This window comes from Haliaeetus albicilla, chromosome 14 (genome assembly GCF_947461875.1).
Source record: "Haliaeetus albicilla chromosome 14, bHalAlb1.1, whole genome shotgun sequence".
Classification (NCBI taxonomy): Eukaryota; Metazoa; Chordata; class Aves; order Accipitriformes; family Accipitridae; genus Haliaeetus; species Haliaeetus albicilla.
In genome coordinates this window covers 28,991,151-29,016,985 of record NC_091496.1, presented here as the reverse complement: position 1 = coordinate 29,016,985, position 25,835 = coordinate 28,991,151, and the positions used below count along the sequence as shown (strand labels likewise).

The 25,835-nt window shown below is 38.7% G+C and overlaps 1 protein-coding gene across 7 annotated transcripts in view; it reads left to right on the top strand.

The window, feature by feature from the left end:
* FOXP2 (forkhead box P2) overlaps positions 1-25,835 on the top strand; it is a 435,423-nt gene that overhangs the window by 60,920 nt on the left and 348,668 nt on the right. For 4 of the 7 annotated variants that reach the window (XM_069802113.1, XM_069802106.1, XM_069802109.1 and 1 more), the window contains exon 2: positions 7,225-7,371. The gene's annotated coding sequence lies outside the window, so the exon portion shown is untranslated. Of the gene's footprint in view, positions 1-7,224; positions 7,372-19,181; positions 19,275-25,835 lie in introns of all 7 variants that reach the window. The other 3 variants (XM_069802110.1, XM_069802108.1, XM_069802107.1) reach the window with 2 other exon arrangements.

Below are 25,835 nucleotides of genomic sequence, written 5' to 3'. Positions count from 1 at the left end.
TTTACTTCTAATCTAGACTAGTTCCCCGGCACAGCTGACCACGTAGCTCCATGCAGTTGCCTTGGCACAGCTCAGTGACCAGTGCTGGGAAGGGGGACATGGTGCTGCAGCTGCTTCTGCCACTGGAAGAAGTGTTCATCAGTCTACACCCCAAGACGCACCCAGCAGTGCAAGCCAAGCCACATCATGATGGTCTGGTCCCACCTTTATCCAGGCCATGTCTCCCCACTCCTCTCTTGCCCTGGCAGGAATGTCCCCATTTTGGTCAAAAGTTGATCACTTGTTTTGCAGGACTATTTTCCAATAATTGAACTCCCTGATCTGTCTCACTTTGCAATTGCACTAATGTCCAAGTCAGCACAAGGAAGGAGTGGGAGTCTGCAGCTGGAGCTGAAGAGGAAGGTGAGGGATGTTAGGGCAGCTTCAGCCCCAGTTCAGAGTGGCATAAGTCCGCTGTGTGGCTGCATCCTCTCTGGAATCTTGCCTTTACCCCTCAGACCACCGGATGCTCTGCATGTGTGAAATGAAGTAGACAATACAAATGCCAGTTATTCAAAAAGGTGACTTGCACTGCTTTGTGAAATAAATACATACCGGCTTATAGAATGATGACAATAAAATAAATCAAACTCTCCTAGAAAACTCCACAGTGTATCTGAACGTTTAATTACATCCCAATCTGCCAAAGTTCAGAAGGGAAATTTTGGATTTGAAGATGTCCCAAGGATGTCATCATGCTTACAGCACCCAAGAGCAAACAGGTAGGTCCGCAAGAGCAAGTCTCTTCAGGCACAGCCGTTTTCACAATTTTAGATTAGATCTTCCTTCTTTTGTATAACAATTTAAATCACCCCTTCAAATAAATGTATGCTCCTACTGTCTGGCCTGCCACAGTCTCCAGAGTTTTATCAATTGTAGTCTGTTTTTCAAACATCATGCCCTTGTACCTTTGGCTTCAGCATCGCTCCATCCCATCTAAGCCCTTCCCGTGTCCCGGCATTGCCTAAGGTGACAAGGAGGCATCCCGGCTGTCACTGAATGCTCGCCTCTTGTGCTCCTGTCCCTGCTGGCTCCACGCATGTGTTGTGTTCCTCAGAGGGCTGCGGGAGGGGAGAGTGTTTTCAGCAAAAGGGAGAGTGGGAAACCAAATAAAGAGGAAAAGGAGGAGTAGAGAAAAAAAAAAGCCCAGTGAAGTTTTATGGAATTTCTCGTATCTCTCCCTCTACAGAAACCTTTTGCACCCCCCCCAGTCTAGGAATGCCGCAGCACTGTAACAGTACTGTGTGTTAATTAGTGATCTTCTCTCAGGTGATAGGGATCAAAACCATTTAGAGATGAGGTGGATTAAAAAACAAAACTTGAATTCCTGCTATTGTCATGTCAGTGCCAGTGTTGATTGCAGAGCCCTGACTGACTGAATATTGTGTGATGCTGCATGACTGGAATCGCACTGAACCGCTCAGCATTTGTCTCTTCAGATCCTGCTGTGTGTCCCTGTGTTGTATGGCAGCCTAGCGTTGGAAAGAGAAGGGCAGATAGAGCTGGAAGGAATGTCGGAGAAAGGAGGTGGCACTCTTCCCACTGGGCATTGCTGGAGAAAAATATTCTGAGACGTACTTGCCACAAGAAGTACTATGCAAGTGTACCATTATCTATTTAACCTCCCCAAGCTTGGATGTTGGTTTAACAACAGTTTACCAGCCATTCCATCTGATTGTCCCAAATCCCGCATTATATCTTTGTTGGCAGATTGCCTGATAGAGCTAGTTAGCCTGTGTCCTCTATCATCTATCTCTCTCTATATATAGCATTTACTTTGGGATGGTAGACAGCTAGCCACGCAAGGAATTATTTAGACACAGGTCTTACCTCTGTTTTCATCCTCCTACAATTCAGTTTAAAGGTTATATTTCTGGTCAGTGTATTTGTTTCGGGTTTGTGTGGCGGGGTTTTGGTAGCGGTTGAGGGGACCGCAGGGCCGGCTCCTGTGAGAAGCTGCCAGAAGCTTCCCCGGCTCCGAGTCGGACCCTCCGCTGGCCCAGGCCGAGCCCGTCAGTGACAGTGGTAACACCTGGGGGAGAACAGATTTAAGAGGGGGAACCTGCAGCAGAGAGGGGACTGGAATGTGAGAGGAACCCCTCTGCAGATACCGAGGTCAGTGGGGAAGGTGGGGAGGAGGGGATGCCCCCGCAGCCCGTGGTGAGGTGAAAGGCTGTCCCCCCCAGCCCGTGGAGGGGAGCGGAGGCCCCCCAAGATGGCCGGGGCTCCATGGGAAGGCCCGTGCTGGAGCAGTGTGTGACTGAAAGGCTGCAGCCCATGGAAAGGACCCATCCCAGGGAAGTTCGGGAAGAACTGCAGCCCGTGGGAAGGACCCACGCTGGAGCAGTCCATGGAGGACTGTCTCCCGTGGGAGGGACCCCACGCTGGAGCAGGGGAGGAGTGAGGAGTCCTCCCCCTGAGGAGGAAGGAGCAGCAGGGACAACGGGTGAGGAACTGACCCCAACCCCCATTCCCATCCCCCTGCACCACTGGGGGGAGGAGGGAGAGAAAAATCAGGAATAAAGTTAAGCCCAGGAAGAAGGGAGGGGTGGGGGGGAAGGTGTTTTAAGATGTGGTTTTATTTCCTAATATCCTTGTTCTGATTTAATTGGTAGTAAATTATATCGATTATGTTTTTTCCCCAAGTTGAGTCTGTCTCTTGCCTATGACCATAATTAGTGAGTGATCCCTCCCTGTCCCTGTCTCCACCCATGAGTGTTTTGTTATGTTTTCTCCTTCTCATCCCATGGGCTTGCTGGAGTGAGGAGTGAGTGACGGTCTTCATGGTGCTTTGTTGCCAGCTGGGCTTAAACCATGACAATATTTTAAATAGTGAATAAATCTGCAAGAGAAATGAATATTTCTCTTAACTCTTATTGTCAATCCAAATCCAGAAGATAGGAAGAGTTCAGTATACAGCTGATGAGAGGACTATATTTTAAAGTATTAAAAATCTTGGTGAGTATTTTCAGGTCCTGCAGGAGATTTATATGAAAGTATAGGGAAGATTATTGGTTACTTCAATAGCACAGATACATGAGCTCTAGTAGTAGAAAGACAATTTTACCTGCAGTTAGATAATTTGTCCTGCGTTTCACTTTTTATTATGTCAGAGAAGGGAAGTAGTGCCAACTCTGATGCTTTCTGAAGTACTGTTTTTTTGATCATAGCGTAATAAACTTCCTTAAATCGCAGACAAACCAGAAAGGTTCATTGAGTTTAACAGCACAACAGTTAGGGAAGTTTGCAGTATAACACCTTTACTTCTTTATTTATTAATTATTTGTGTATTTGTGTCTTTTGTTGCTGCATTTTAATACATCTTTCTCGACAGGTTTCGGCGTTTACTAGCAAAGCAATGATTGTTTTTGTGCGTTTATGTTTTTGTGACAAGATTTCTGGGTAAAGGCTTTTAGATAAACGTGGTACTAAAGGCACATGATTGTAATACTATATTAGATTGACTATACAATTACATATGAGAGTAAATATTATTGAATCTTAAATCAGAACTCCAGTTCAGGCCTTGGTTGTTGATATGGTATGATTTCAGGCCAAATCCTGCTCTAGTCTTTTACTTACTTTCACCCAATAGGCTATAGGTATTGAAAGTAAAATTAATAGGATGCTTACATATAAAAATGGAATTATATAGCAAATTTAGTCAGGGATTCGAACCATTGGATTTTTTGTAAATAAGATATAGAATCCTGAAACAATTGAGAAACTTACTTGTATAGTCCTCAAATACTTTTACGCGTTTTTCTGTAATGTACTCTAAAAATACATGGCAGTCATGAGAGAAAGTTTTTTATCAATGCTTATTTGGGATGGCTTTGTAATGCAGCTGTGGCTTTTTGAATTGCCAGAAAAGTCCCGTAACGGTAATGCTAATGAGATCACTTTACCATGTATAACTTTGACTTTGTGTCTTAGGTAACTTACGGAAATGGTGTGAGCTTGCACACAAGCATAGCTTTTAATATCCCAAATTAATATATGTGTACTCTGGAATATGTTTGTGCCTTTAATCTTATAGGTTACTTGTATCACTGTGCTGTTTCAGAAATCAAAAATAGAAGCTAAGAAGTTATTCATGTAAAAACTTCTTCATATATCTTAGATATAAGTGGATTTCCACCAGGAGTATTATTGAATTAGGGAATATATGGAATAAATTTTTTAAGTGGGCATGAATGCTCGTTTAATATTCAGATGGGATTATATAACAAGTGGCTGAAAAGAAAGCATTCTTAGTTTACACAGCTTTTTGGGTGACTTGATACCCAGTGCTTGCAACTGAGGTGGTTGCTTATCAACTTTTCCTCCTTTACATGCACTTCTGTGACAGAGCCAAGATCATATTCATGGGAAGATTTTGTAAACTTTTTGATTGCAACTTGAAGCCATGTATGGAAAGAGTGAGAATCACAGCTTTTATCTGGCAACCAGTAGGTAGCTGTTTTCTAATACTTGTTCTCATGGCATTCTTTCTCAATGTTGAAGTAGTGGCAATGGTAATTCTGAATTGTTATTACTAGTATCAAATGGTTTTTAAAGAGTTTATCCTGTGATGGTATTTTACCTGCTGTAGTATACCTGGAGTCCACTTCTCTAAATTTTGCAGTTCTGTGAGAAGCTTGTCTTTGCTTATATATCAATTCTAAGACATTTGGTTCTTGTTTGCTACAGCTTGCTCTTATTTATAGTTAGTATCACAGTGATGTGCAGGATATCAAACAGAACTTGGATTTCTTTTGAGCTGGATGGGTTATATTCCTACCCTTAAGATTTTTGTTCTAAACAGAGAAATTGGACAAATGGTAGAAGGGAGAGGTGGCCTAAAATGTTGCTATAGGCCAGTAGTACATGGGTCTTTGATCATTAGCGTGCTGTACAGTGAATTTTCTTTCATCCTCAGTGTAGCCATTTGAGCTGCAGAACTAAACAGAACAGCAAACATCGTAGCAGCCTCTTCTTTTGCAGAGTGTAGAAGTGATGAGGGGGAATAGATAGAACAGTAAACATGCTTTGATCTGATATATCAAGCTGACCAAAAAAAGTATCAGTAATTCAAATTCCTCACTGAAGGGTCTAAAAAGAATGTTATTAAATAGGTCTGTGCATAGATGTAGTGGAAACTTTCTGATTTGGGGGTGAAACGTTAGGGTATTAGTTCGTGCATTTTGCAAAAGGGACTTTGGTTGCATACTGGTGTCTGAACAAAGTTATTTTTGTGCTGTTATGTTTTTTTGTGCTAGTACAGGCGGCTGCTTCGTATAATGTGCCAATGCGTAAGTCTCCATATAGGGATACTCAGTTCACAGACACAAAGATCTGTATCTAGCAAGAGCAGAAAGGACTGGTTATATTCCTTTGGTACACCTGGTAGGTACGGATAGAATTAATTAACTTAGTTTTTACTCAAAAGTGACATGCCAGTCCATGACAGCAAAAAGTGTTTGTTCCTGATGACAGTCATTCACTTTCTGCCAGTTCAGAAGGCTTCCCTGAAGGAATTTTAATTGATCTGCACTTACCCAAAATAAGTCAGAAACACTGCTGTATCCTAGAGATTAAAGCAAAAGAGAAGATATTGGAATACAGAGTATATGATTTTTAAGATTTGCTTTGAGATGAAACTTGGGACATGGAGATGCTGACCTGCATTTATACGAGTGTTGAACTGAGTGGGAGTACATGGATGAAGTTACAGGCTCCAACACATGAGACCAGCAAACAACTTGAGAAGCAGAACCTTGCTTTGTAGCCCTCTGCCCTGGCTGCTTTGGGACTGTGGACCAGGGAGAGGAAGGCTACTGCTGCTTTACAGTAAGATTTTGCTACCTCATTTGAGGGTTGGTTTTTTTTTTCTGTGGTGATGCTATTTTGGAAAAGTCAATCAAATTTTTTAACCATGTAGTAAGGTACAGAGAACCATGGGAATTCACTTTGCAGTTCAAAAGGATCTAGCCTGTACTTCAAATGCAAGTAAGACTAGACTCCCTGTGTACCTAATGCAGTAATTCTGGTTATTGTGTGGTTAATGTATTGGTGTAAAATGGACATAAGAATTTGTTGAATTACACTAGCATAAATGAATATACAAGGAGATAGGACTAGTCATCCTGGTTCAGATCAATGGTTCACCTAGGCCATTCTCTGTCTCGAGTGAAGGCTGTCTTCCAAGGGTACCTCCGCTCTCCCTTTTGACTCATGAAAACTCCTTGCATCATCAGCATCCTTGGGAAGAAGTCCACAGTTCTGTTACCCATTTTGTAGAGAAGAAACTCCTGCTTTTTCTTTGGAAGTTGAGTTTTACTAGGCAGATCCTGAGTTCAAGGGATAGGGAACCGATGATGTCTAGCAACCTCTTCCATCTTTTTCAGGCTTCTATCATGCCCTCCATTAAGTTGTCTCTTTTCCAGTCTGGCTAGTTGTGGTGTACTGAATTGTTCTTCATATGGAAACCATTCTAAGCCTTTGATTGTGTATGTTTTCTTTTCTGAACCTTTGCTAATTAGTTCCGTTGTGTTCTGTGCTGGACACCAAAGTGGAGCACGCTTTTCAAGATGGGGATTAATACAGCGGCAAATGATGTGTTATGCTTTGTTCTTTATTCCTTTCCCTGTGATTTTTAACATTCAGTTTATGGTTTTGACTCTGACAGAGTGGTGAGTTTAAGTTTTCATGGAGCCATCCATCATAAACCCCTGGTCTCACTTTCTGAGCAGTAAGATGTAGTGCAATAGAGAGCTGTTTTGTTTAACAGAGGATTGAGATTAGAGTATTTATCAATAATGGGTAGCCAAGTTGATTTCCAGTGAACCTGTGTTCAGCAAATTGTGATTGTGTGCTTGAACCCTGCCAAAAGTATTCAAAATTTCTTGGTGGTGCAAAATAAGTGATGAATAATAGGAAGTAATCTTTTAGTTTGTACACTTACGCTTTTTAAAGTAATATGATCTTGTTGTTACGAATCTTGGGAGTAGAGTAGGTGACTACTTTACGTGTTTAATACAAAGAAAGAAAGATGTAAAACGTGTGGGATTTCTTCGAGGTATGCAGTACATGTGTGTAAGAATGCTCCTGGAGTTTGTTTTAAAGAGGCGATTGGGATACCTTGCTATAAAACACAATACGGATGCTTGCACTTACCGTGTTCCTTTCCCTTCTTACCCTTAGATAATTTCAAGTGAAAGTTAAGGACCTTTTGTCCTTATCTGCCATAGAGGTGACAGACGCTCCTGGAAGGAGGACCAGTTTGAGCAAAAAGGAAAAGACCATCCCTTCCGACAGCACGGCAAGGTGACTAAGTGACTCCGAAGAAATGTAAGTGATTTATAACTGAACTGTGGCTGTGGATGTTTCTACTGTGGATTTATATGCTCTGTGGGAGGAATACAGTACCATGTCACTGAAATGTATTGCTTATAGATGTAAAATATGATTTAGGAAGAAATTTGTGGAGTATACAGAAAATATGTACTCCTATGTTTGTGTGATGGTAAGCTATGCTACAATTTTTTTTTTCCAAATGGCCATTGTTAATGGAAATGAAGTCCTCTGTGTCACAGACCTGTTTTTGTACTATTTTCTGCTGATCTAGATCTGAGTTGATTTAGCTACGTAGAAACTAAGCAGCTGAATCTCAGTCAGTCATCCTAGATTCTGCTTGCCCTCAGGAGAGAAGCAGGCATCTCCAGAGGCCGATCTAGCTCATCCTAAAAGTAAGGCCTAGGGAATTCAGTATTACTCCTTGAGTAGTGAGTGTCTCTGTTGGCCGCTTAGCTCTAGCCTAAGTGTTCAATGAACACTTTAACCTGGCACGTTGTGTAAGAAGCAGTGCCAGCTTCTTTTCTCCTCCCCATATTGTTGTTCTTGTCAGCATGTATAGCCGTTCATACATTTGGAGAGTGGATCTGGCTGAAAATAACCAATTACTTGTATGGTTTTGTTTTCAGCTGGGTTTATCCCAGCCTTCTCCCATATGGCTGTCCAAGGGCCATGACTGGTACAAAGGGTGATGGGACTGGGAATTAGCAGCCAAAAAGTGTGGGGGAGTGCATGATAGCTTCTTTTGGCAGCTGTGCTAGTTTCTGCAGTTTAAATTGCTTGGTGAGCAATAGTCTCAGACCTTGTAGATATTTTTAGTGTTCTGCCATTTGTAAGAGTGGAAAAACTTGAGTGAGGCACCCTTACTTATTATCTGATGGGGTACTACTGTTTTGTTGTGCATGTCACACTGTGGTACTGCAGGGTTTTTTATTTCCTTTGTGAATTAAAATTCAGACCCTCAAAACCAGGAAATGGTCACAAATGGCTAGCAAGTGAACAGGTATCTTATAGTAATTTATAGCATAGGCATGATACTGTATAATTCATATATACATACATAATTTCTGAATCTCAAAAATGCTAGCCTGATTTTGTATAGCACCAAGCATGATGTGTGGGTTGGGTGATATCGTATGATTAGCGGTTGGACTAATTTAGGCATAAGATCCTTGCCTTTCCTGAACAGTAAAATACTGAATAACGCTTCATTCTCGCATTAAATACCTGATGGGAGGGTGTAAAGAAGACAGAGCCACACTTTTCTCATTGGCGCCCAGTGACAGGATGAGAGGCAATGGGTACAAATTGAATACAGAAAATTCCATTTAAACATAATATAAAAAACTTCCTTAGCACAAGGATGGTCAAACACTGGAGCAGATTGACCAAAGAGGCTGTAGAGTCTCCATCCATGGGGATACTCAAAACCCAATGGGACATGGTGCAAGCAGCCTGCTGCATCTGACCCTGCTTGAGCCGGGGTTTAGACTACATGATCTCCTGAGGTCCTTTCCAACCTCATCTATTCTATGATTCTGGGAATATTTATAGGTAAGCGAAATCAGACAAGATTCCGCTATTTTATTTTGTGATATTTTAAATTTTCTTTTTTTTTGTATTTTTCCTACTTTGATGTATTTAGTTATTCAGTTTAGGCTTTTACTTAAGTTTTGGCTAAAGATGAGAGATGGCAGAAGTTGTGAGCTTTCTAAAATGTGTTAAATTATATTTAAAGACTTGTGAATAGAACTATGAAAATGACATTGAAGTCTGTGAAAATGTTTTTTAGCTATGAATTAGCACCATAATTCACGTGATGTGGACCATCACATGATGGGGATTTTAGATGTTTAAAATGAGTATCTTTTTCACTTGATCCATAGAAAGGAAGATATATTTTTAGTATCATTTTGTGTTTGGAGAAAAAAAAAACCAAAACAGAACTAGGTCCAAAGCCTTGGAGGAAAGATCTATTAATCCACAATAGAAATAGCCGTCTTCCTGAAGTCTTGTCAGAAGTCAATGAGACCTATAAAGTGGCCTCACAATTTCATTATAAGCTCTGTTTTCAGGTACTTGCAAACAGCCATTCTGGGACAGTCCATAATTCAAGTGGATACCAGTGTCAACATGTAAAAACTGGGCAAATGTACAGCGAGACTTCACAATATAGTCTTCCGTCTTCTATGAATGTGTGATTCAGGGGCTTCCTTGAGTTTTGAAATACAAAAAAGGACCTCTCTCTTCAAATGTCAGTTTTCTTGATTTTCAGCTTTGCTTAGTTTGGCAGACATTTTCTGTCCACAGTTTTGCTATAGGCTGAATGTCTTTGCAAAAGCTTCTGTGAGATGGGTGTATCATTTCTGAAAATGGAAAAAAAAATGTTCTAAAAAAAGGTCTAGGAACTCTCTGCTTTGCTTTTGAGCAAGGACTTGAAATTTGAAAGTGAAGCTTTAATGGGTTATAATATGTGCCTTTTGCCATGCCTCTGAACGTCTATCCTTATTGCACTGAATTATAAGCTTTTGAAAATTGCTGCTTACTCATAATCAGAAAAGGCATATTACTTTGTCAGCATATTCTGAAAATATTCTCTGTATATTCTTAAGCTCCTAGAAATGATTGAGTCTGCCCTGGCTTGGAGATCAAACACTGTATGACATTTCAAATGTGCAGATCCCTTGTTATTTTCACAAAAGGGTCTTTTCTGAATTTTTCTGGGACAGTGTATTTTGATTTTTATGCTTGTTGAGAATTCTGTTTTTCTGCATCTTACACTTACTTTTCCCATGTACTCTTTGAGAAGGATGTCAAGAGTGGGATTAATTTCCCCTGACATTAGTCATCTAAAAACATAGGTGGTGTAAATCTGAGCTGGTCACTATAGACTTCTTCAGTCAGTGGAGAAAGTTGGAGGCTTCCAGGGGAGGATTCCAATAGCCTGTTTTTATGTTTGTCTTAAGATGAGACGATTCATCCTTTGGAGATGCCTGTTTCTTGTCACTGACAATAAAAGAAGCCTAAGATGACCGACACAAATTTAGACATCTAACTTTTCTATTAAATGTTAAAGCAGATAAATTCCATCTCATGTGACATCATGTGAGACTTAAGAGGCAGGAATGTTACCACTGACACTGACAAAAATGTCCTGCTTTCACATGAGTAAACAAAATTATTTTAAAAATTATTTCTTTGTGGTTATGGTGATACATATGAGCTTATTAAAAGGACATTTTCCATATTGCTTAGACATTGTATGTAACCATTAAAATGGCATCTGAAGAGCATTTTTTTAATATTAACTATGAAATTTCAATAGATTTTGAGGTTTTTCTTTTATTTTGTCTCTAGGTTGAGAAATGCAAATGTTTTAACTCTGTTATTTAATTTCTAGTAAGATAGTAAAAGGGATGTATCATGAGATTCTAGCATTGTTGCTTTAGTGTAGCTTGCAATAAAAGACTGAAAAAATCTGCTGCTAATATAACAGATGAAAATGTGCTTTTAGCTAATTTTAAAAAGCAAGTAATTAGGTGACTTTCCAATTTGAAAAAGATTGTTTTACTATCAACTCGTATTGATAATGTGTTCTATTAAATGAGATTGTGATGAAATGCTATTTTCCATTTGTATTGAAGTATTGTAGATTTCTTTAGTAATTTAAACTGCTCTCTGTATTTGAGTAGTGGCAGCTACATTGCCTAACATAGCATGATAACTTACCACTTTACTCAGTTCCAATGTTCATGGATAAGGGCTGTATGTGGGGAGCACTTTCTTGCCATGCAGTAGTTGAATGGGTCTAAAAGGCATTAGAAGGAATGTACATTGTTTCTATTTGCTTTTTAGTTAAAATATAGGCATATGACAAAGAAATTGTAGTGTAACTTATTATTAGGTGCCTTTTGTGGCTAATTGACGTGTATTTGAATTATTACCTTGGACGGCTGGACTTACGAGACTTAACTTCATATGTGTTTTTAACATCACTGTGCTGAAACTGTGCACAACAGTAGAATATGCTTCAAAGATGGTATCAGTGTTATGCTTGGCCTGTTGTAGGAGAAATGCACATGATTGCTTATGGTAAGCAGTATTTCTGTACTTCACTTACGGCTGACATTAACCTCATTGGGCTGTATCAAATTTGTCTTTCAGTTTTAACTTTGTTTTGAATATCACTTTTTGTCTCTGGGTTGTATCTTTCATTTTGTTTCCATATTTTCATTGTTGTTTAGTTAAATATTTCATAGTAGTGGAGCGCATGTATAGTAGTGTGAAACTACAGAGAATACCTGACTTGTGGAATCTACACTGAACCTGAGGAAGGGGTTTATTTTTTTAAAGTACTTGCCAATTGGCCTAAAGAAAGTGCTTTTAGACAAGGGAAGCATTCTCATGTTAATAATTTTTAGGTGTGTTCTCTCTCTTATCTAATATTTGCACAGAATAAGATTCACCGGTGTTTGTATCTCAGGATCAGTAAGCCATGTGCTGTAAACATGAACAAAATATTTCGCTCAGAAACACTGTCATACCAGTACTTGCTGGCCAAGATTCTCACTAGTAAACACACAGAACTTCACTGAAGCTGACAAGCTGGCTCTTTATGTAGTTGATACAAGTTTTTATAGGCTTGATTTTTTTTTCCCACAATTGTTTGGCTTTATTTGAGTTGGATTTAGAATATTCCTATCCTTCTGCTACTTCAAGAATATTTAGTTTTGAATGGCATTTTATGCATTATCACAAAAATCCACCAAAAAGACCCTAGTTCTGAGAAAATGAAAAGAGCAGTTCAGCCAAGGTGCCACTAAACAGAGGATGTTTGAGTAGTGAAGAACTGTGTGTATTTGTATTGAACTATAAATTTTATTTTATGATTGACATTGTCCTGACCCTGTTAGAGAGTTCAAACTGACTAGATCCAACATGCTGAGGATATCTGGGTCCAGTGAATGAATCAGTATAGAAACCTGAGGAGTATCCATTAAAGAAACTCATTAATGATTGCTTCAAAATTAACAGAGCAAATATTGTCCACAGCACAGGCATCTAAATCAGCAGGGTTTTTTTAATAATAGAAAATTCCGCCTGGGGTCAATCCCATTCCATGTAGGTAGTGCATCAAGTTCCCATCACACTGTTGGTCTGACTCAAAATTCAAAGGCGATCTGAAGTTTCGAATAGGGGAAAAAAGGAAAGGTGTTTTGATTGTTGCAGGTGTTTTTAGAAAGTATAAATACGTACTGATAGTTTTTTCTAAAACTACCTAGGTGCTATGTGTTTTGCACATCGCAAGTTGCAAAGTTGCAAAGCACACAAGAGAGGAAGGAAGACTTTTTACCAGCATGTCTTCATTTCTTCAGCCTATATAAGCTCTCATCTCCAGTGGACTTTGGATAGTTAGATTGCTGAATTACTTGGTTGAGAGCATCGATTGATTAGACCTTATGTCCATTCTGACTGTCAATTTTCTTAATTTTTGAGAGTTGAAGTTATATTAGTTTGATTTGAAGTATCTTTCCTGTGGTATAAGAGAATGAAAGAGGGGTGATAGACTAAATAAGGATGCCAGCTAAGCAGATACCTCTTGCTGAAATGATGATTTTATAGTCTCTGGTGTCCTCCTGCATGCTGTTGTGGTTCCCTGGCATTGAGCCATTCAGGAATTGGAAATGGTATGAAACATGCATTTGTAATGGAACGCAATATTCTTCACATAGTAAATGTTTTTATAGGATTATTGTCTGTTGGTAAACAGATGCAGTGTTATGCTTCAGAGGTAGAAGCATTTGAATGGTAATGAAGGGATTCTTGTATACAGTTAACAAAGCATGGTGGGTTCCTTTGGGGCGTAAGTCATGACATATATAATAATAGTAATAATACACTGCATTTCATGTGAGGATTTCAAAGAACTTTATAGAAAACATTAATGAATTAAGTATCACTTTAACCCCCTGTGGAGTACTGCTAAGACTACTTAAATCTTTAGGTGGGCTGAATGCAGAAATACCATACCATTTTTGCTGTATGTCAGTTACCGTGCCTTTGCTGCACATGGGTAAGTCAGGAAGCTTCAGTCACGTGTATCCTGATCAATATTTTTGACATGGAGATGTTAAGACATAGAGAAATGGATCGACTTGGTACAGGCAAACAGTAACTCCAGCATAAGCAGCCCAACCCCAAAATCATCCAAACTTAGCTGCTTGCAGTGATAATTGGCTCAGGCTGCTGGGTCTCTTTGGATTCTGCCATTGAGTTATGTGCATCCCCTGAGCCATGTGGGGAGTGTGCCCAGACCTTGACTGTGCTCTGTGATGAAGATGATGTTTTTGACTGCTTTGCATGTAAAGAGTTAACTTCAGATACCTGGAATGAATACTGTTGTCACTTGCTATTGTACAGTTTGAAGCACTGTATAGTATTACAGAAGATAACACTGTGCAAACACAGTGCAGTTGGAACCTGGCCATTTAGAGTAACAATTTCATGAATTCTGATATGCTGATATATGTGTATGTCAGAAAACCAGAATTTTTATATGTGTTAAAACCATCGGTCCAAGATACACTAAACACAAACAGCTTTTCAAGGGCAAGACAGTAGTTGCACAAACACTGTAGTTGTAAAGTAGAAGAGCAGAAACCATCTGTTGTGTCGTGTATTTTGATGAAAACATCCATGGTGGAAACCAAAGCTAATTAAACAGTTATTCCACAATGCAATTTAGTTTTTTTTAAATTATCTTATTTAGAAAATTGGTTTGGAGAGACAACTGTAAAAGACACTTTGGTTTTTGCCCCATCAGCACTGCTGCCTGTTTAAGGCCACCTGTTTGACATCATTGCCGAGGACCGTTCACTTGACTCTTGTCCCTTTTGTTGAAGGAGATATCAATAGTACCTTAAAAGTATTCTTTAATGTTTTTGCTATTCTAGACCTCACATTTTGTGGTAGTGAAATATAAAATTGCTTCTTTCCTTTATCTGTAGCAACAAATGAAAACGTGTAGGTTCTCAACTGACACAATTTTGGCTAAAATCGTATTTTTAAATAGAAACCAAGTACTGGTTATGCTAATAGAACCTCATTTGTAATTTAAACTGCAGCTGTTAACATTCAATAATGGAGCCATACATCAAGGAGTTTTGTGCAAAAACAGAAAAATACTAATTCTTCATCCTCAGATCTGCAAATCCAGACTGATGGGATTTCAGCCCTTCATCTTTTAGTGACAGGCAGCAGCATCAGTGGAATAAAACTAAAATGTGATCCCCTTTCTCTCCACCTCCTTCCCCTAATTTTACTCTGACAGAGAAAGAATCACAGTTTTAGCTGGTATCTTTGCTCAGGGGAAAAAAATGGTCTGTCATCAGGTCTTTTAGGGAGAAAGAGCTCTTCAGTGGAGCAGTTAAATGGTATTTTGATTCTCAGGGTGCATCTTATACCTGTATTTTTGCAAGATATGATAAATGATTTCTGAGACAGTTATTGAGAGCAGAATCAAGGTCATCAACCTTCCCCCAAGAGGTCATTACCTCTCAGTTCTTGTTTCTGATGAAAATGTTGAACGTGGGGGAGATGGGCTCCAGATGAACTATATGAAACTGTGCAGTCTCAGGTGAGCAATCCCCAGCCATATGTTAGTAAAAGATGTACTTCTATTTTTTCAACTGCAAAAATCAGTGACTCTGATCAAATTTTTCTAGATGAATTTTAATTGATTTTGCAATAATTTAGTACATGCATGTTGAAGTTTATCATTCTAAATCCCCTAACAAGCATACATTACTGTAAAGTCCTCTAAAATTCATGATGAAATAGAAGCCTTTGGGTATTCTGAAGTTGAGACCTCCTGTGTCTTTGGAGAAATTTGGTTCGAAGCCCAGCAGCTAAAATCCAAAGCTCTTCATTGTCTGCAGAGGAGTTGCTCCTATACTGGAGTTGGTTTATGAAGCTGAGTCCAGCATATGGCCGGAAATACTCAATTGTGTGAAGAGATAAAAGATATAAATCTGCCACAGCAAAAGAAATCTTTACAAACTGCTGTACGAAGCAAAAATAATGTGGTTTTGTACCTAGAATGGAAGATGGTTATCATCTTAGTATTTACAGGCTTTGGTAGCATCTCCATTAGTATTTTAGTTCAAATCAGGACTGCACTTCAGAAGTACGAAAATAAACTAGCTTCCCTTTGAACCTTCCTGATGATGAAGCTAAACAAGGGCAAGTACTCCAAAAATGGACTGAAAGTATGCAGTAGTACAAAAAGAAGTGTCTTGAAGCACACGTTGCATAGGTGTAAAGTGCTTGGCTCCAGCTGTTCTGCTGTACAAGGCTGTTCTTTTTGGGATCCGCTGTCTCCTAATGTAGATGTTTTCTTAGTAAATAAGACCACAGGGATCCTTGTCATAAAGTCTGTAAAAAAAACAAAAAAAACACAAAAAAAAACAAAAAAACAAAAAAAAAACCCAAAAAACCCCAACAACCCCCCCCCCAAAAACCAACCACCCCCCCCCAAACCAAAAAAACCCACCCCAAAACCGCCAACCAAAACAACAACAAAAAAAACCAAACCAAAAAACCCAACCCACCCTTTCTTATCTGAGTAATGTAGTATTTCTACTTTTTGCTCAGAGTCTGTAACTGTAGAGGTCTCTTCTGGAATTAAAATGTTTTCAAATATTCACATGTACTTATATGACCAGTGGGCTATTTTTATTGTGTATGTTTAAAACTGTACTGAAGCAGGAGTTGTTTTAATCTAGTCTATTTCAATTAAAACTGTCATTTAAAGGGTGATGTTTTGAATTTTTGATCTCACCTTCTCTATTCACATTTCTAAGGGAAACTTAAAACAGATATTTTGGAGAACTAGATAACCTGTGGAGGCCTGTCCTTTTCAACTCCCTTTTCTATGGTTATATGATAAATGAAGCAATAGTGAAGTTATTGCTTGTTTATCAATAATTAGGAAAACAGTGGAAGCTAATATTGGAAGCCGAAAGTTGAGTATCTTTTCATTGTAATCTTCTATCATCTTCTGTATTGTAATAAATTGTGTATGTGTATGGTTATATGTACATACACATAAGTATATGTATATTATGCTGAATTTAGTATGGCACATAGTAAAGAGTTTTGCTGATAGCAGCAATATTGATGAGGTAGTTCATTGGACAGGGAGTTGGCTGTAATATGTACTACTCTCCTCATTTCTTGTAAGATGAAGCGTTTAGTCTGCTTTTCTAAATAGTCTCACTGCTTTGTGCCCAGTTGTACGCATTTCTAGGGTTTTTCTATCCTAGTCAGTGTTTGTAAATGAAATTTTGGTATCTGTAGTTCTTCATTGGACACTTAACCATGACTTATGAGCTCTTAGTTACCAAGTCTTTGGTTTTGGCCCATCAGCCAAAACTCTGTTTCCATGACACTATGTAGGGCACTGAGTTAATGACTTACCCATTCCCCTGCTCTTCAAACTGTGTCAGTAGATAGTTCCTTTGGTAGCATACTGTGAAACAGTGAGATGATACTTCTGAAGGGCCAAAGGTAAAAATCCAAATGCTATGCTTAGGAATTACTCAAAAGCCAGCATTTGTGTCCACTGTAGCTTGCTGTTAAATAATTTAAAATTCTACACATTTTTGCATTATTTTTTAAATAGTCATACTGAGTCAAATAGCTGAAAATTTTGTACCTTTTTTGTGCTCATAGGTGAAACTGAGTATCATGGGATGTGAGGAAATAGGCAATTTAAAAATATATATAAAAGAGACCAAGGAAAAGGGGAAAAAGAAGAGTTGATAGCAATTTAAGGGAAACAATTGGAGACTAGTTGAACGACAGGAAGGCATTAGTTATGAGATACCCATTAACTGTCAGTAGTATTAGACCAGCCACTATAGGTAGAGGTAATCAAATACTTGAACACCAGCTGATTTCATTGGTAAGACAGTAAAGGTATGAAGAAAATGGAAAAATTCATAAAATGGACTTTAGTGTTTTGCACAATGTCATAATTGCTCACCATAAGCACAGACTCTTCAAAACTCTTAAGCCATTGCCGTATAGCTATAGGAGCCCTCCCAGACATTCAGATTTTCAATATGTTGAAACATCAACATAACGGTAAATTTTTTAATGTTGAGCTGTATATTTCAAGTATTTTATTCCTTGGTGGATACAGCACTTTTATTGACATGGCTTATGATTCATGTAAAAATAATTTTTAAAAAATTGCAGATGCATATATTCAGTGACTTTGCTTGTCACGCAGAAGTCTGGCAAATGTGAGTTTTTAAGTGTGTTCTGAAGACGGACAGCTTTACCTTTATTTGCTTCCTAAGGATGAGCAACATGACTCTGACCTACCATTTACTACCTGTCATGTGAATTTCAAAATTAAAAAAAGCAACTATTTGTAACTTTTCTCAACTGCTTGAGAGCATCTGTGGCACTACTGTTTCACTTAATGCTCCACTCACTCTTGCAGTCAGAAATGTGATACCCTTTAGAGTGGAACAGGGACAATTCCTTTCCTAGGGTATAGGAAACACTGAAAGCCTGAACCAGGAAAGTCTGGAAGGAGGTGGACCTCTGCCTCTCAAGCTTGTGTTTGTAAGATTACTTTACTTTGAAAGGTTTTTCTGCTCACTCCAGACCTATATGAAAGGCTTATGGAGGAAGGAAACAGAGTGACTTAAGTTCACTACACAGTTGTTAAAAAGATACATCAGGTTAGAAAATGAATGGGGAGGGGACGCCATCCTGAAGAATTAAAGTCCTGAAGTAGTGTGTGGTGTGTATGTGTTAGCTGAGTACTAATTAAATGTGGCTTGTATACTGGCTCTATTCTTAATGCGTACTGCTGTGTTCACACCCAGAGATCAAGTTTGCTGCTGTTGTTGCAGATGTCAATTTTGTAATTTCTTGATTGCTACCATATTGGTAGCAATACTGGTGAAATATTATGAACTTGGCTTGATTCATTGTCAGACATTGTGTAAAGGTATGAATGAGGTGCTGTGAAGGCTTCGGTGACTATTCTGTGTTTCTGTTACTTCTCTTTCTATGAAGCTGAATGCTGGCCAGGTTGAGGACCAAGGGAATCCTTTCCATTACTTGCGTTGACTTTCCCAGTGCGGCAGGGTGCTCTATGTCTTTTCCATGCGTATCCATCCATCAGATGAAAGTACTGTGTCAAGGGAAGCATGTGAATAGTACTTGAATAGCTACCTTATTTGTGGACAAAATCGGGCAAAATTGCGCCTGAAGAAACAAAAATATTTCTAAAAATTAGACCCTGAATGTTGGTTTAAAGGTTGTGGCCTTTGGAAGGATTTGAAGCAGTTTAGGTGCTTATGTTGCTCTAGGGACTTTGAGTACTGTGAGGTTTTAAGGAAGGCTAAGTATTCCAGGAAGTTTAAGAGCTTATGGCATCGTAAATATTTAAGATGATTTAAAAGGTTATGTCCTCTTTAGTATTTGAGTTGGATTAAGTGCTTATATTGCCTTAAGGACTTTTTCCTTTTTTTTGCCCTAAAAGGAACTTAGGAAATTAAATGCAAAAAAACCTATAGATGCAATGTTTGGGCTGCATTTGAGAAATGCAAAATTCTAGGTTTCAAAAGCAGCATTAACTTGACCACACTAGATATGCAGTAGCAATGGAGAGAACAATGGAGGGTGTCTAGAAAACAGCTGGATATGAAATCCAGAAGCAGTAGTTTTTAATACCTTGACTGTCAATGCATTGGGAAATGTTTTTTGGTTTTTTTTTTCTTCTTCAGCTTGTTCTGTATGACCTGGTGAAGAAGATCAAACAGATGATCAGGATAGAATCAGGGTAGTGGAAATGCAAGGAAACAATTTCATCTTAGAAGGTAAAGAGTGTCTTTAATTCAATATGCAAGAAAATAGGAAGCCATTTAGTTTCATCTTGTAGTTTCATTGATATTATACCTCAATGATAAGGAAAAACTAATATTGTATATCTAGGTCTCAGTAGCTTATTTTTTAAAAAATTTAATCAATTTCTGTATTTATTGTTATCTTCTGAGATGCCTTGCTTAAATTCTTCTCTAAAATGTATTTACATAACATATTTTTTTGAAGTTTCTATGCTTCTGTAATTGTAGGTATATTCCTAAAAAGTATATTTTTCTATTTGTTATTTTATTAACACAACACATGCACTTCTCAGTGCATAAAAAGCAAATTGCCACCATTCATTCGATATATGCTGTGCTGCCTCACATAAATAGGCATCAGTCCAAACTCCCATTTTTCTCATGGGCCTCTAATACAGCATTGATGTGGCTTGGTTAAGGTAGCACAATTACGGTAGCGGTACCTGCTCTTGCAGGCTGCTCTTGTGCAGCATTCACGACAACTATTTGGGCAGTGTCTGGTGGTCCCATGGGGAAGAGATTATACTATTGCTGAGATGGTCCTATGGCATGGGTACTGCGTTCTGGCAGGGAGAACATCAGCAGAGCAGCCCTGCTTTTCTGTGGTGACATACCTGTCGAAATGCTCTCTGTGCAACATGAGGTGCATGAATTGACATGCCCCTTGGTAGGAGCTCCTTGCTGATCATGCTGCCTAGACAAAAAATCAGCTTGCTAGTTGAATTAGAAGAGTAGCATTTACGGGAAGAGGAGTTGAGGGTGAGGGTAACCTGAAGCCTTTGTGACTGGGCAGGCAATATACAGCCTGTATTCAGCTAGGTAAGTGGGACGAGTGAGGTGTCTTCCACATGGCCACATGCCCCCAGAAGGTTCACTGATAATATCCCAGCAAGCTGAAATACGCTGTCAGTTACGCCATTAGTATTCTAATAACGGTAGTAGTGCTGGTTCACCCTGTCCCAGCAGTTATAACAAAGAATCACCAACAGTTGGTAGTACAACGTGTTCAAAGGGTGGGATGGTCAGAACTGAGTATCTGACATATTCCAGGCTATGTCTGTAGCCCTCTGTTATGTATCATTTAATGCAGAGTTGAGAAAAATCTGGTGGAGAAAGTTAAGAAGAAAATGGGATATACTTTAAAACATAGGTCTAAGTGCAGTGCACTGATTGAGCTATTGTTGCTATGCTATGTGTTGATGCCATGCAATCAAATGATTATGTATTTTAAACTGAGTTTGGTGTAATCGTGAGTTCACCTGCTTCAGAACTGACTCATCTTTCTTAATAACTCTTCAAAATTATTAAAATAGATTTTTATGTGTGTACATCTTTTAATTAATGTCATTTCCTGTTACTTTTTGTAAACCCTATGGAGGAAGGGCCAATGTTTTCCTGTCTTTCTCTCTCTCAAACTTAGCATCATCTGAGAATTTTAGAAGTACAGTGTCTATATGGATGACCATTTCACTGTCCAAGTTATGAGAGAAAACACCCATTGCACCAGGCCAAGATGGACCCCTGTTGAGCCCTATTCATAACAGCACTCTTTTATTACTAGTCTCTACATCAATTTTTTTAACACATTTTGTATTTGCCTTAAAATAGTTTAATTTAGTCTTTGTTTCCTTAGCTTCTTTTTATGAGTCATCCACTTCTTTTTATATGTCATCCACTGTTTCTTTCCCATTCACAAACTATTTTTCTATTGAAGGAGAAATTTAATTGGCTTGCCAGATTTTGCTCATGACAAAACTATATTGGCAGGTATTTATTTTCTTGTTGTAAAAAAGAAAAAAAAAAATCTTGTTGGTCTTGTTTTTCTCAAGAATATTCCAGGAACTGAAACTAATTGGACAAGTCTGTCATTCCTTACCTCCTCTTTTTTCACCTTTTTAAGACAGGCACTGGATTTTTCAGAACTTTTAAAGAATGGATGAAGTTCCAGAACAATGAAAAATCACTAATGGCTGTGAGAGAATTTCAATTAATTCTCTTAGAGTCCCTTGCACTGCAGTTAACTGTCCTAGCTATTGAAGCAATGCAGGTTCTTGTGGGAATAAGGGGTAGAAAACTTAGTCACTGGATTGATTTGAGTTAAAAATAAATGTCAAAAATAAAGATTATTTTAAACTCTTATTATTTCACTGATCTGGTTTGAGTAGCTATAAATGACAGGTTAGCAAAATTTTAGTGCAGTCAGGCATTGGAGGCATTGGAGTTTGGCATTCTTCAACTGGCTTCACAGCACAAGCCAACATTGTGTCCTTACCTATCCTAAGTATGAGCTTGACTAGGCTGAGCTGATCTGACAGCATCTAACTTACTGAAGTGTCTCTTCATCTGTTTTACTCTGTTCTACTCTTAATTTTTTTTCTCCCATTTGTCACTAGTTTTAGCTATCAGACTGTACTTTTATATCAAAGACTAAGCAAAATATATTTGCCTTTGTATCTTCTGCAAATAGCCTGATCAACACTTTCTTGAATTTTCCTATTACTATTCAGGAATGTAAAATATGCTTTCTTGCTACTAATTCAGTTGTTTTGGAAGTTATGTTTCACTTTGTTTTTGCCCTTGTGACAATACAGGGACAAAGTCATGTTTTTCTCTCTTGCATGCTTGTGTTCATGGATCTGTACTCTCTTGAAGTTGCAGGTCCTGGAAGAGTTTATGATTTTGCCTTTTCCAACATTGGCTTAGTTTGCTCTAATGCCTTAAATCTTATTGCTTTGTGGAACTGCCAGCTCTCTTGAACTCTTTCTTCTTCCCTTAGAGTTATCTTTCACAGGATCTTGGCCACTAATTAATTTATCCAAGTCCTCTTCTGTAATCTCCATTGACTTTATTCTCCTATTCTCCCTTCTCCTTCCCTTCCTCAGAAATGGGAATTCTCTCATATAATGGTTTCTTTCGACCAAGCTGCCCTCAATTTTCATGTTTCCAGTGACTTGAAGGTTGAGGTAGAATCTAAAATGTTTCTTGCTTTGAGTGTTTTCCTCAGTTTCTGTACTGAAAAATGGTTGCCGACACATTTCTGGATAGCCTGTGTCCTGCTGTCTCCTTTCCAAAAAGATGACCAGATAGTTAAGGTTCCTTGTTACTGCCAAGTTCTGCTGATACTTGCTTGCACACTGCTTGGTCACAAAAAAATCTTATATGAACTTTTTTTTCTGAGGAGAGAAAACACAGTATGCTATGCAGCAGAGAGAAAACTGTGCTGGATGTACAGGCAACCAAATGTCAGCAAAGATGTGAATTTATCTTTTTAGACTGCATTGGTAAACAGACTAAATTTCAGGTTATGGTTCTTGTGACCACATCTAAAACAAAAAAAACTTTTGGAAAATTAGAGACGGTGCCAGAAACAATTATGAAAGTGATTTAAGAGCTTGAAAATTGCCTTGCAGTGAAATATTTAAGGAGATCAGTCTGTTCACCTTATCAAAAAGATGTTTGAGAAGTGACTTAATTACAGCATACCTTCACAGACAGAAAATATCTGGTGCTCTAAAGAGCTCTTTAATCTAGTACAGAAAAAGCATGTCATGAAACAATTATTTTAGCTAAACCAGAATTTATTCTTTAATCAACTAAGTGTTTGGGCTCAATAAGGTAACTGCCTGAAATTTTATATTTTGTGTTATTATAGGAAGTCAGACTTGATGATCTAATGGTCCTTTCTGACCTTAAATTCTCTTTAATCCATGAATCTTCTCAACTTTGACTGTTCTTCAGCAAAACACATGGCCCTCTTCTTGACAACCTTGACAGCCCACAGAAGAGAAATACACTTGTACTGGGAGGGACTTGTAGGATAAGATAAAAAACGAGCAGAGGAGGGGAGGTTTCCTTTTGAACTAACTGTGGTTCATTATGGGGGATCTGATTTCTAAAGGCATTTTCTAAATTTGTGACTGGTTTCCATTTTCTTACTCTAGGTGGAGGGCTGTTAGTCTTGGTGGTTCATTTATTCTTTGATTTCTATAGTTAACTGCCCTCTGGCTGAGATACGTTGTTCATTTGGCCAGCTTCTAGTGGGCTGTGTTGACTTTTTTTCTTTAAGAAAAATTCAGAAAGATGATACAAGACTTGAATCTGGAATGCAGATACCGTTAATGAATTCTTTCATCATAGCTCATAGTAAAAGTTGGGAGTTCTGTCTTTCTGGTTATTGTCTTTTACAGTATTAAAATGTTAACTCACTTCAGTAAGACCTGTGTCCGCTAGTCTTTACCCAGTGCAGTACCAAAGCTATGGGCTACCCATTGGGTTACTTTTATTTACTTACAGGAATCCTGGAATTTGAGGAAATAAAATGTTCTTGTTAGGAGATTACAGACACTTGTAGCACAAATGTTCTAATTGAGAAACCGTCATAAACCTTCCCCCCCCCCCCCCCCCCCCCCTTCAGGATTAACATTTGGGCTTTGAAATGTGCCTTAGGCTGAAGTTTGGCATTAAAACTCTCTACCCAAGAGCAGATTTTTTTTGTCAGGTTTCTTTTAATCGGTCATGTTTTAGGAAGTGCAAAAGATAGACAGCATTACACTAATGCTTCCATGTGGATCCACAGGTTTGAAATTTTTGTGTCAAGAGAGGAATGACTGGTATTAGGCAAATTTCTAATAAGTTTGGGGAAGCCTTCATAAGGAACAGATTATTCCATGTTTGCTTTCCACATGCTTTTCTTACCCTTCCTACACAAACAATATATGGAAGCATCTTTAGGTGTAAACACTTTCTGCTTTTGTGGCATCTGGGTATCTAAAGTTGCCTCGGCAATGATATGTTTAAGAAATCTAGAAATGAGCTTGTTACATCTTGAAAATGAGGCATCACTACCCTTATGTAAATCTAGTAAAGTGCTTCACAACAGTTGTATTTATCATGCCTCTTTTAAGATTTTTTTTTTTCAACAAACCTTTCTGCTGATTTTACTTTTGTAAATCCTGATGTTTGCTCACCTTATTGGTAGAAAAGTAGTAAGACTAAGAGATGTTGCAATTCGTTTACTTGAAAAAAGCTAAACAATCTCAAAGGTAAATTAATGTTTCTTTTAATTTTTTACAGATGTTAGAAACTGATCAAAAAGGAGAGTATGCTTTTGTTTATTTTGTAGTGTTTGTAGGTGTCTGCTTTGATGCCAAACTTTTCTGTTTTTTCAGCTTATTTTGTAGCTTTTTAAAACAAACAATTGTCTCTTTTGCAATAGCAACTGCCTAGCTCTTGTGCCTCCCAGAGCGCAGTCTTCTCACTCATGATGTTATGAGTGTACTTTACATTTTGTTGCTTTTTACATGGAATGCTTTTAAAAACCCATGCACATATTTATTATTTTGCTTTTTGCTGTCCTGCTAAAAAGATCAACAAGGAGAAACAGTGCCACTGCACTCTCTAAGTCAAAATTCATTGCAGTTTCTCCATTACAAGTTTTGCTTGCATTGGCTTGATTTACCATGAACTTGGAGACCACATCCTTCTTAATGTCATTATGTTGATCACTGGCAGTTCTGTGGTCTGCTCTTTGGTGTTTGTATAAGCCATGTTAACACTGAAGCTTGACCAAGATTCACTTACCACAAAGACAGTTTTTAAAAGAGAAAATGAAAGACCTGTTCTGTTTTCAAAATAGCAGACATGTCTGTGTTTGAGGCAAAGAAGCAAATAGCATGCAGTGGATGGCAGGGTTTTCAGTGGGTTGTTGCCTACACCGAAGCAGTACTCTTTGTCTCTCTTCTAATTCTGAAATGAAAGTAAGGTGTCACCATTTCGGGCACCCCTTTTATAGCATCTGTAGAAACTCAGCGATAGCATGTGACAGAGCGCACCACTGACCAACCTCCTTGGTGAGTCAGTGGCTTACAGCACAGCACGTTCATCTCGCACTGCTCCACGTTGCTGTGGAGCTGTATCATGCTGCAGTTGAAATGTGAAATGTCCTGTCACCTGCAGGAGAACAGGGCCGCTGCCTGGCAGTGACCTGTGCCTTGATTGCATCTTGCCTGTCTGCAAGATGGTCCGGTTGTCATTCTCAATGCAGATGTTTGCCTAAAATATGACAATATGGTGCTATTAAAAAGCTGCCCTTCAGCAGCTTGGAGGTGCTGTGCCTAACTTACTGTGGTCCAGATTCTGTTGTTGTTTGTGCCAGAGGACATGACTCAGAATGTCTTTTTGCCTGTGCAGCTTAAGTGTGAGATGCAGCTAAAGTAGAGATGTAATACAAGCAAGGTGATTCAGATATTTAGCCTCCTTACATGCTTGAAAAAAATTTCATTGCTTCTGTTGACTGAGGATTCCCTGTACCAACTGGAGATGCTAGGCACAGGGTTTTATTCTAATTCTGGGCCCTCACTGAATCTGAAGGAGCTGTAAGCATATTAAATGCCTTCTGGTCCGTCTTGTCCATGTGATCAAGCTAAACAGTCAGGGTCCTTTTCCTTTGATCTCCTTCTGGATCCCTGCTTCATTTGTTGTTTGGTTTTTTTGGTTTTGTTTTTTTGCCATGCAGTGGCTCACCTTCATTTGGTA